Here is a 12,949-nt window from a genome sequence, read left to right on the forward strand (position 1 = left end):
TTCTTTCCCAGTCATTTTGTTTTGATGACAGTGTCCTTTGCTTCATCCTGAGTGAGCTCTCCCAGAAGCAGAAAGACACACACGGTATATACTCACTCATGTAGACATATAACACAGGATAAACCTACTAAAATCTGTACATCTAAAGAAACTAATCAAGAGAGAGGAGCCTGACTAAAACGCTCAATCACCATCCCGAAAGGCAAAGAGGATGGACATCAGAAGAAGAAGAAAACAGGAAACAACCTAGGAACCTGCCACAGAGGGCCTCTGAAAGGATCTGCCCTGCAGACTATCAAAGCAGATGCTGAGACTTATGGCCAACTGTTGGGCAGAGTGCATGGAATCTTATGTAAGAAGTGGGAAATAGTAAGATCTGGAGAGGACAGGAACCCCACAAGGAGAGAAACAGAACCAGAAAATTTGAACACAGGGGTCTTCCCAGAGACTCATATTCCAACCAAGTACCAGGCATGGAGATAACCTAGAACCCCTGCACAGATGTAGCCCATGGCAGTTTAGTGTCCAAGTGGGTTCCATAGTAATGGGAAGAGGGACTGCCTCTGACATGAACTGATTGGCCTGCTCTTTGATCACCTCCCTCTGAGGGGGAGCAGCCTTACCAAGCCACAGAAGATGACAATGCAGCCACTCCTGATGTGATCTGATAGACTAAGATCAGAAGGAAGGGGAGGAGGACCTCCCCTATCAGTGGACTTGGGGAGGGGCATGAGTGAAGAAGGGAGAGGGAAGGTGGGGCCAGGAGGGGAGGAGGGAGGAGCTTATGGGGTGATACAAAGTGAATAAAGTGTAATTAATAAAATAAAATAAAAGTATATAAAGAAATGCTTTTTCAGGCTCCTAACAGTGATCACAATGAAATGTTTTTCAGCTTTCAGTGCTAATAGAACATTAAATTCACAACCAATAATGCCTAAGTTTACTAGGCATTGAAGGGCCTAATATTGTATTGAAGGGCAGAAATATAAAGAAAATGTCTCTTGCCACCAACATGAGCCAGTGGGTAAAGGCATCTGCTACCAAGCCTGACCACCTTAGTTTCATCTCTGGGACCCACAGAATGAGAAGGGAGAACTCAGTCTTTCATAAGCACTGTGGCGTGGGCAATCCACAACCACCCCTGCACACCAGGCGGATAGATGGTCAATAGATGATAGATAGATCCATAGACCCATAGGTAGGTAGATAGATAAACAGATAGGTACATAGATAGATGATAGATAGATATAAAAGATAGATACATATAGATGTTAAATAATTAGGTGATACAGATAGATGGGTAGATAGATGATAAATATAGATGGAGATAGCTAGATGATAGCTAGATGGATAGATGAGAGAGAGAGAGAGATGGAACAGTGTTTTTAAAAAAGGCCCTTGTCAGCCAGGAGACCTAGTGGTTCAGGCCTGTAGATTCAACTCTTGGCTGAAACATGAGCTGCCTGGACTGCAGATCAAGGTCAAGACCAACATGGGCCTCTTCCTAAAAGCAGCCAGAGGTGATCCGTGAAGACGGTTCACTACTCTCTTGACCCAGAAAAACCCTACGAAATCATGCAAATCAAGAGGTTCAAACCTTCGTGTTCACTTTAAGAACACCCTGGAAACTGCCCAGGCCATTAAGGGTATGCATATCTGAAAAGCCACCAAGTATCTGAAAGATGTCACTTTAAAGAAGCAGTGTGTGCCATTCCAGCAGTATAATGGTGGAGTCGGGGGGGGGTGCCCCCAGGCCAAACAGTGGGGCTGGACTCAAGGTCGGTGGCCAAAAAAGAGTGCTGAATTTTTGCTGCACACGCTTAAAAATGCAGAGAGTAATGCTGAACTTAAGGGTTTAGATGTAGATTCTCTAGTCATTGAACATATCCAGATGAACAAGGCGCCTAAGATGCGCCGTCGAACTTACTGAGCTCATGGCCGGATTATCCCATACATGAGCTCCCCCTGCCACACTGAGATGATTCTCACTGAAAAGGGACAAATTATTCCAAAGCCAGAAGAGGAGGTGGCACAGAAGGAAAACATATCTCAGAAAAAATTGAAGAAACAAGAGTTGATGGCACAGGAATAATAAATTTACCATAAAATAAATGCAGATAAAAGTAAAAAAAAAAAGACCAACATGGATGCTTTAGTAACCCTCATCTCAAAATAAAAACACATAAAGGGCCATAGCCTAGTGACAGAGCACATACCTGGCATGCACAAGGTCCTGGGTTTAATCCCCAATGCTGAAAAGGGGAAGAGAAAGAAAGATGGAAAAAAGGCTCCTCTGGTTAGTTCTTCCACAGGTCAGTATGATCCCGGATAAAGTCTGAGTCATCAGTGTTCAAACAAATGGTGAAAAATTTAGTTTCACCATTGGCTGAATTACAATGCATTTTATTCTTTGAAAATCAATTGATTATATAGATCTGCTGTCAATCATAAATACTTTAACATGACACGCTACTTCTTAGCTGACCACTAGAACTGATGTTAGTACTAAAATGTTCCTTAAAAGTCAATACTCTGTTAAAATTCCTCTTTTTCCACTATAGCCTTATTATATTTTCCAAGGCGCTGCTTTGAGATTATCATTCTCCTTATCCTGTAAGAGCTCACTACTCTTTTCAATTAGATCTAGAATTTACCAGAAAAGTCTCTGCAACTCCTGATTGCAAACAGCATTCAAGTATCAAACATACCAGGAATGACCCAAACCAGAAATAAGTTTGTTACTTTCACTCTGCTAAGATGGCAAAGGAAGAGCAAACAAATCCTCCCTTCTTGTTACTGTGTAACTACCGAACAGACAAGCACAGGTACAAGAAGACAATGTTCAAAGGTGAAAACAGCTGAGAGTAAATGAAAGATACCTTTCCTTCCAAGGCCTCCCTTAACGGCAATATCATTCTAGTTCCTGTGTGTGCATCTAGGAAGGTGTGAAAGAGAACCAACGGCGACTTGCTTACCAAGAACAGGCTATCTTGAGAACTCAATGACAATATCAAGTGTCCTGTGCTGTCTACACGACAATTCGATAGCCCTGTGTAGTTGTCTTATAGACCTACACATTATACTATTCATTCCCTACCACTGCTACAACAAATTGCCACAAACCTAGTGGTTGCTGTGGACACAGGGCTCCAAAATTAAATGTTGAAATCTTTTTTTTAAGGAGTTTATCTGTGTAACCTTGGCTGTCCTGGACTCACTTTGTAGACTAGGCTGGTCTCGAACTCACAGAGATCCACCCTGCCTCTGTCTCCCAGAGTTCTGGGATTACAGGCATATGCCACCATGCCCGGCTACACATTGAAATTTTAATCCCAGAGTGATGGTATTTGGAAAAGGGACCCTTTAGAGGTAGTTCAGCCATTAGCATAAAGACTTCATGGTGGCATCAATACCTTCACAATAGTCAGAGAGCCTGCTTCTTCTTTCTTTTGCTGTCTGCAATGGAGGGAACCAAGGAGAACACAGCATCTTCATTCAAACCAGAAAGTGGGCTTCCAGCAGGCCCACTGGATCTGTGAATATCTCAGTCTTGAACTTCTTGGGCCCAAGAACTGTAAAACATGAACACACGCTAAGTCTATGACAGTATCTCTATACCCATCCAAACTAAGACAATGCTAAGAATTTATCTTTATACAGTCTGGAGGTTGTAAGTTTTAGGTCAGCTTCACTGGGCAAAAGTCAAGGTATCATCGGTTCCTCCTGGAGAAGTTGAGCATGTCTCCTTGCTCTGGTTTCATTGTCTCACTGTGGCCTGTGTTCTTTGGCTTGTGGCTTCTTCCATTCTCAAAGTGCTTCCCTCTGGTCCTGCCATTGCCACGTGGCCTTCCTCTGGTATTTCTCTCAATCGCCTGCATCCCTCTTAGGGACTGTATAATCCTAGGCTCACACTGACAGTCCAGAATAGTCTCCCCACCTCCATAGCCTTGCTTTAATCACATCTTCAAAATCCCTTTTCTTTTTTTATTTTACATTTTTTTTACATTAGTTACATTTTATTCGCTTTGTATCCCAGATGTAGCCCCCTCCTTCATTCCCTCCCAAACCCATCTTCCCTCCCTCCTCTCTTCCCATGCCCCTCTCTAAGTCCACTGGTAGGGGAGGTCCTCCTCCCCTTCCCTCTGACCTGAGCCTAAAAGGTCTCATCAGGACTGGCTGCATTGTCCTCCTCTGTGGCCTGGCCAAGGCTGCTCCTCCCTCAGGGGGGTGGGGTCAAAGAGCCAGACACTGAGTTCATGTCAGAGACAGTCCCTGTTCCCATTACTAGCGTACCCACTTGAAGACTGAGCTGCCATGGGCTACATCTGTGCAGGGGTTCTAGGTTATCTCCATGCATGGTTCTTGGTTGGAGTATCAGTCTCAGAAAAGACCCCTGTGCCCAGCTATTTTGGTTCTGTTGTTCTCCTTGTGGAGCTCCTGTCCCCTCCAGGCCTTACTATCTCCCCCTTCTTTCATAAGGTTCCCTGAACTCTGCCCAAAGTTTGGCTATGAGTCTCAGCATCTGCTTTTCTTTTCTTGTTGTAGGTAACAGTCACCGTGTGAGGCTTTTGGGTGTGGTTATAGCCAGGGAACGTTAGCCCACCATCCTCTGGTGTGTCTGGCTTGGCGACGAGGCTGTGGAGATGAACATGTATATAGCCTTGAGTGTGCAAGGGAAGAAGCTGGAACAGTCATTTTCTACTTTTTTTTACCATGGTGGTAAATGATAGCAAAACAGGGATATGCAGAAGAAGCATAGCATGCTTGAGTCCAACAAAGCAGAAGTCAGACAGAATATTTTATAATGCAGAACAGTGATCAAAGAGTGTAGGTCAGAAACAGGATGTAATTTTAAATAAGTAGCATTTTTAACCACAATATCTACTGAAGGAAAAGGCTTATCCTGAGAAAAATGAGTTGTAGCTCTGATTATTATAAGGATTAAGTTAGATAATCTATGTAAAAGACCATGAACACATCAAAAATGTTAATGCTTATGTCTTCTTCCTCCTTTGAGAGAAAACCTTTTTCTCCCTCTTGGCTTGCCATGATGAATCTGCACACATTTTCTGCCTTGACACAAAAGCACTTGCATTTCCCTCCCCAAAGAGGGTGCTGACACTAAGTTAAAGAAAATATCAGAAGAGGACCTTCTCTCTCGAGGACCGCCAGCACAATCTTTGATGTGCCTCACTTTCCTGAGATGACCTCCTTTTCCTGGGTTAAAGTTGAACAGCAGGCCATTAGCTGCTACTTGGAAAAGTGCTGAGTGGCTGATGTGTGCTGTCAGCATTGTCCAAGGCCAGCCGGAGAATGTCCGTGTGACCCTTTCCCTTCTACTCACATTTGGCAAAGACTTACACTGCGATGCTTAGGAAGGTGGGAAGTGACGAAGATGCATAGTTCTTGCCTGACGTATCATACACCCACTTAAAACGCCATCACCCACAATGGTTCGTTTGGTAAGCGGAAACAACAGCGAGAATGCCAAGGGACACCGTCAATGAAGGGATGCAATCGCTGCAGGAGAGTGTGAAATCAGGCTACCCCATTCTCCCACACACTGGCCTGTAAAGGGGCAAATGGCATCTCTTCTCTGCGCGGTGAAAAATTACTAGCATAACTATTAACTAAGCCTGGGAAAGATATTCCTATATGTCAACAGGCAAGTAAAGAGTATGTAACTTACCTGTGGAGTCTTCCTTCTGCCCTGACCTGATACTGTTACTCACTGTTAATCACAGACTTGACTCTCCTTCTCCCTCACTATGTCTTCTGTCCTTACTACCCACATCACTTGTCAAAGTCTTGAGCCATTTTCTAGAAAAAGCAGGAAGAGAAAACCAACCAATTCTCAGACTATGCTCATCCAAAAACTCCTTTCTCTTCTCCCCAGGACTTTCCTCTGGCTCTGCCAGCCACCTGCTGTGGGCCTCCATTTACCTCCAGGGCGTACTTCTCTCTTGCTTACATCACAGTCTATTTCACAGGAAATATAACGCAGGCAGAAAAAGATGTTGTGGGGCGCATTAATACCCAACTGTGAAATCCTTCTAGAATACTTCCTAAATGCAATCATAGGGGATGGAGAGGTGGCTTAGAGGTTAAGAGCATTTGTAGCTTTTGCAGAGGACTGGGATTCAAGTCCCAGTACCCATAGGCTAGTTCATAACCATCTGTGACTCCAGTTCTAGGTTATCCAACACCCTCTTCTGACTTCCTGGGCACCCGGCCCATGTGTGGTCTACATATACATGCATGCAAGGCACTCACACACTTAAAATAATTTTTAAAAATAAAAATAAGTGCAATTATCCTTGTTGCCAGGCTTTTCCCCTCAAGTGGCATCCCATCTTAACAAATAAGAATTATACAATGAGCCAAAAATATAAGACCCACCTTAATGAGAACAATGAGTACCTCTACTAGAGAGTTATCATCAGCAGATGATCAGGGTGAGCATTCTGATTCAGAGTCAGCTGGGGAAAGCTCTAGAGCTAAAAGTAGCAGGAAAAGGAAGGAGCGGGGTCATAAAAATACTAAAGAATTTTACAGGATTAGAGTTCCGTCTTCAAGGCTTAGGGCAAAGTAAGTTGACTATGTAATAAATCATTATCCGTCCAGAGGGTAGTTGGCCCTACTGAGCCCCTTACCTGAGCTCAGAAACAAATGGAGTTGGGATGGGCCAGTGGCCATTGCGGTAAAAGGGGGACTAACGAAACAACACAAACTCCGAAGGAGAAATGCAAACCGGACAATATTTATTGTGCCAGCTTAAAGACTAAGATCTATTACTATTTCCTGCCCCGGGCTTTAAAATTGTTCTCACTCTCCTATAATTTTCCAGCCACAGACAATGAGATTATGCATGCACATGCGATCATCCTTGGAGACAATTAGGTTATGAAGAACATTTCTCTGCTTCCTCCCGGGCTTCCTAGCATTGCTTGAAATCTAATAGTAATGGAGTGTTATAAAGGCAAATGAGTCTGTACAGTCCACTTCAGACTTAATTTTATACAATGCATTTAAAATACTTCTATAATTTACTTGAACATCCCTGTCCATGAGGTAATAAAGCAAATGAGTGTATGTATCAGTGAAGGGACAGAGAAGCAATTGGCGCCCCCAGCCCTGACCCCTATTGGAGTCAACTACCTGAATGGCAAGCCATTACTGTTTCCCTGCCCACACATGGCCAGCTTCATTCCCAGTAACATGTTCAGTATGTATTAGGGAACACAGGACAAATGGGTCTGATTTTTTTTTAATTAATTTATTTATTTGTTTATTTATTTATTATTTTTAAAGTGTTCTGCCTGCACGTACACCTGCATGCCAGAAGAGGACATCAGATCTCATTACAGATGGTTGTGAGCCACCATATGGTTGCTTGGAATTGAACTCAGGACCTTTGGAAGAACAGCCAGTGCGCTTAACCTCTGAGCCATCTCTCCAGCCCCCGGGTCTGATTTCTTAAAACGGCCGCCACACGTGAGGTGCCCTGGCAGTCCTGAGTGAGTATGTAAAGAGCAAATGTGCATTGTTGACATGGCCTTAGACCTATGGGAAATTAACAAACTTTTCTCCTGGGTCCAGATCAGAAAGACAAAGTCTTCCTCTGGTCCAGGAGGTGAAGGAAAGATGAGGGAATGATCAAACAGTGTGCACAAAACTAGCAACAGCAGCTTCCGTTTGTGGCCTGAAGCTGCTCACCTACAGATACCTCCTATGGAGACTAGCACTAGCAACCCCTCCTTCCGTGCTGTGTATAATAAACGCACCGATGTTCAAGGATGTCCCAGCATCCTTGGGTTCTGGGGCCCAAGCTGAGGGATGTAGCAATCTCAGCCTATAAAATGCAGTCTAGACTTCAAGGCCAGGCATCCCCACACATACTCCTAACTTTCTTTTGTTGTTTTTTATTTGTTTTTTTTTTGTTTGTTTGTTTGTTTTTCAAGGGTTTCTCTGTGTACCCTGGCTGTCCTGGAACTCACTCTATAAGCCAGTCTGGCCTCCAACTCAGAGATCCTCCTGCCTCTGCATCATGAGCGCTGGGATTAAAAGGCATGCGCCACCACTGCCCAGCTCCAACTTTCTTTCCAACCATGTCTCCCAACACTTAATAATAAAAACTTGCCATCTACTCCTTCTCTCTTATCTGAAGCCATCTTGAAAATAAGTGTACTATCATCCTACATCAAGCCATTGGAGTGTAATATTGTAAAGCCTTGACAGTGGCCTGACTTTTGACACCATTTAGTTAAATCCCTTCATGCATAATAGTTTAGGAACTAACTAACGTGGACCTGAACACTTTTTCCCTTTGTCATAGCTTTATTGCTAGGTAAATTATTTTCAGTGATAAAGTACACAAAAGGAACTCAGAACCCTGGGTTAAAGAGTTCTTATTTAATTCTGTGAACAAATGGCAGGAAAGGAGAGTGGGGACACCCAGGCAGCAATAGCACATTGGAGCCCACATCTTAAGCCAGAAAGTAACGGGTGACTTCAGATCAGAATCAGGAAATACGAAAAGTGAGTTTCCATTATCCAGTAGTGCCAGGGAATAAAGCAGTGCTCCAAAGCCAGGCACGGTGGCCCAGGCCTGTAATCCCAGCGCTCTGGGAGGCAGAGGCAGCCAGACAGCTGTGAGTTCAAGGCCAGCCTGGTCTACAAAGCAGGTCCAGGACAGCCAAGGCTACACAGGGAAACCCTGTCTTGAAAACAAAACAAAAAAGAAGGAGAAGGAGAAAAGAAGTGCTTCAAAGATCCCCACAGTGACTGTGTTAAAGCACAGCAGAAGTCAACTGAAAGATTCACCGGCAGCCAGCTCTGACTGTAGAGCAATTTAAGGAAAAAAATAAACAACTTATTATAGATTATAATCAGAGTAAGTAAATAGTTATGTGTCCATTCTGATATAAAGAAATGGTCAAACAAAGGGCCTGGCCACATAAGTTTGATCCCCAGAATTTGTGGTAGGAGAGAACTGACCCCTAAAAGCTGTCCTGACCTCCACACATATGCCATGGCACACATACACAGACACACACACACACACAAAGTGGGGAACTGAGAAGTTCCCCCAGGGATAACCAGACACTTCTTCCTCCTTATCCCTCACCCACTCCCCTATCCTCCTTATATGTGGTCTCTATCCTGAAAGGACACTACTCAGGACATGCTGTCCCATGGCTTTAGGGAGAAAGAGAGGTGAGAGCAAGAAGAAGCAGGGATACACTGAGGCCCTTCCTTCCCCTCCCCCACCCCCATAACAACAGAAAATAAAAACAAAAATCTGATGCTTAGAACACAGCATTCAGGGATACGTGATAAAAACCTGAAGAGGAGGTAGGAAACCAGCTCTGCCTCCCGAGATGCTTTTCATTTCAACTTGAGAACTGAACATCAATGCAGGTTCCTCAGGAGTTCAGGCCTGTGGGCAAAAGAAATGACCACTCCGAGTGCAGGCATACACTCAAAATCCGGTGTACCGATATCCAGTCTTGCTATGCACATAGGTGGGTTAATTTTATTTCCTCAAACCAAGTGTAATTGATTGTATCTGTCGATGTGATTATTTCTGTTCTTATGATATTTACATAACAGAAAAGCAAGTAGTTTGTTTCCTGAATGAAGTGTTAACCCAAACTAAAACAACCTTTGAGCTGCAAATAAAAATTTTATCATAATAAAAGTCCTGTGACATGATACACAAATCATTACTGCTTCATTGTCCCCTCCCACATTCCTAAAATGAATCAACAGCCTTATCAGCATCCGAGAACAGGAAATTCTGCAAGCTATATCAAGAACAAAGCTTAGTTCGTAGGTCAGTTGCTGAAAACTGTTTAAAACGTGCATTATTTCGGCACTGCAGTATTGGCTGGATGAGCTTTAATATGCAAGACAGGATGTGAAATGCTTAGCTGATCCAAATGCCAGTCTATGGATCTGAGAGACTAAAGATCACATCACTAGAAGGTTGACAGAAGTGACACTTTGCAAAGTGCCAATGATTTATGCCAATGTCTTGCTTGATGCGGCTGTTATAGACAGCGCTGTCATTACAGAGTCCCTGCTGACTTCCTCCTACATCTATGGTGCACAAATTATAGGTGAGCCCAAAGATCGAATCCTCCCTGCCTTTCAGATTTCAGTGGTCCTGCTGTTCGTCACTGCGTAGACCTTCCTCTTTATACCCACCCATTGCTGTGTCTATAAACACAGCCATGAGAAGATAAAGGGTGCAGTTTATTCTGCTGAAAACTGAAAGACACAGTCCCTGGAACGTCCCATCACTAGGAATGAGAAGAGATGTTTCCTAGGTCTCTAAAGTCTTTCACAATCTGCTCTTATTTTGGAAAAAGCCACCAACCACAGTTTTTAAGGGCATGTTTGAAAGTAGGGCTCAAACCTGTCAGGATTACCCAGTCACTGTGGGATGACTCACCCACTTTCAAACACTTTCAAACACTTCTTAGGACAACAAAGAAGATGAAAACTCATCTCTGAGGTTTAAAGAACTTTAAATTTTTGCTACTAAACTTCTGTCTCAAAATATTGTCTGAAAATACCAGGAAAACAATTTTTAAAGTATTTGTTCTAAAAATCTTCTTAGCATTTTCTCTTTACTTGGAAAAAATACTCCAACTTCTGTGAATTTGCAGGAGTGAATTTGAGCTTACAGATGTGTCATTTCTTTAACGATTATGGTAGGCCTACATACAGCCTTTTTTCCCCCTGAAATATCTTAGACAAGCCCAGAAATATTGCTGTTTTGAAACAATTACTTTTCACTTCTTCGTGTCCCACCTCACAAGAAAAGAGATGGCTGAAGACACAATGTGGGAAGAGACTCACCCAAAAGAACCCGCTGCAAATCTCTTCAAGTAGCCTCTGTATCCACAGATTCAATCAGCAAGAGATTGAAAACGTTCAGGAAAAATTGCTGATCACATAGACTTTTTTTTTTTTTTTTTTTTTGGTCTTCTCATTATTTTCTAAACAATGAACAGCAGAACAGCTTTGGTGTTCGTATTAGATACAATGAATAATCTAGCAGGGATTTACGGTGTGCGGGAGGCTATGGAAACACCACACCGTTTTACGGAAGACTGCTCGCACCTCGGCACCCACGGGGCTCCTAGGGTCAATCCTTACTGGCTACTGTGTATTCGGAGCGTAGAGAGTTGGTGCTGCGCACCCCTTACCATGCCATCTGGTAGAGTCTTCTATCAGCTAAAGTTCAGAGAGACTTTAAAGACCAAGTTTTCTCGGGTGAAAACCATCAAAGATGAAATTCATCTTGAAAGTTAGTTTAGCAAACAAGAGCTACTCATTTTCTCTTCTGGGGGAGGGTCTCTCAAGCCCAGATAGGTCATGAACTTGATACTCAGCGAAGGATGACCCTGAGGTTCTGATCCTCCTGCCTCCGTCTTCCAAGTGATGTGATGACAGACATAAGTTACCACGGCATGGTTTTATATGTGGCTGAGGGCTAAACCCAAGGATTCTTCCTGCTGGCCAGGCACTCTACCAACTGAGCAACATCCCAGCCAATTTCAACTTTTTAATACAAAAGATGGAAACAGAGAAGCCCAATCTAAGCTAACCATGCAATGACATTAGATTAAGACTGGCTAGAAAGCCAGCCACATTGACAGCTAGAGTATGTGCTACCTTCTGTCTCCTAGGGGCAGCGGGCGTGAACACTAGGTGGCAAAGGAAAAGACACTGCCCGCCCTGGTGGGGCGCTGATTGGAGGGGTACAGTAAAGGTGAGGCAGGTGGCTACTATTATGCCATAAAGGACACAAATGGGATCAAATGTGTAATGATTGCTCCCAGGCAAGTATAAACTAAAATGCTTAATTATACAACCTGTCTTTTCTAATTTAAAAGAGAAAACCTAAGATGACATAATGAATACAGCTAAAGTTCTCTACACCGTTTGGATATCAGAAACCATTTCAAGTCCATTTCCTGAGCTGTCAGCTAATACAGGCGGTGACTCCAAAAGACCACAATACCTACCAGACAGGAAGTGATACGGACCTTCAGGATGAGACCGAACTGTGACAGGCTGGCATGGGAAGATTCCTGCGACACACTGCTGGGTCAGGAACCGAACTGCACAAACTGCACATTACACAAAATGTGTTGTGCATATAAAACTATTGACGCCCACCTTCAGAAGCGTTCCCATGAGTCCTTGTCCTCACATCCGACCAATTCCTGGCACGTGTCCTTGAACTGTCTTTTGACATGCTTGCCTGTGCCTTTCACCATTAATCCTTCAACTTAGTACACTCTGTAAGACACCCCCGCCCGTGCCAGCACACTAACAGGCGCCACACGCACAGGGTAGGCATGCTGTAAATCTCATTCACTCCTTTTTCTTTAAAGTCCTTATTGAGATGGGGTCGCACATGGAGCTCTAACTGGCCTGGAACTCACCTTTTAGACCAGCTGCCCTTGGACTTACAGAGATCCCCCCTACCCCTGCCTCTGGAGTTCTAGGATTGAAGGTGAGCACCACCACACCTGGATGTGAATGCTATTTAAACAAATAATGATACTGGTGGTGAAGAACGACAGCCTCCATGCATCCAAGTCTATTTCATAAGGCTTTGAGTAATGCGAGACAATGGCCTTTTTATAACCTACAGTTTTCAAGACCATAAAAAGACTGTTAGTACATTTCCCTCTTTCATACTTAGTTAAAAAAAAAATGAGTACCTTTTATTCTCTATGTTGACTATGTGGCCCAGAAGCAAAGAAGGCCGGTTAAAAAAAAAAAAAGAAAAGAAATCACAGGTTGGGGCTAGAAAGATGGTTTCAGTGCTCTTCATGGTTAACAACCCTGATTACTCTTCCAAAGGACCCAGGTTCACTTCCCAGCACCCACATGGTAACTCACCACCACCTGTAACACCAGTCCCAGA

At 43.6% G+C, this 12,949-nt stretch overlaps 1 pseudogene; it reads left to right on the forward strand.

The window, feature by feature from the left end:
* The first annotated feature begins 1,633 nt into the window (after nucleotides 1-1,633).
* Nucleotides 1,634-2,092, forward strand: LOC129680277 (60S ribosomal protein L17-like; annotated as a pseudogene).
* Nucleotides 2,093-12,949: the final 10,857 nt, after the last annotated feature.

The sequence above is a fragment of the Psammomys obesus genome, unplaced genomic scaffold (genome assembly GCF_907164565.1).
Source record: "Psammomys obesus unplaced genomic scaffold, mPsaObe1.curated_primary_1811, whole genome shotgun sequence".
NCBI lineage: Eukaryota > Metazoa > Chordata > Mammalia > Rodentia > Muridae > Psammomys > Psammomys obesus.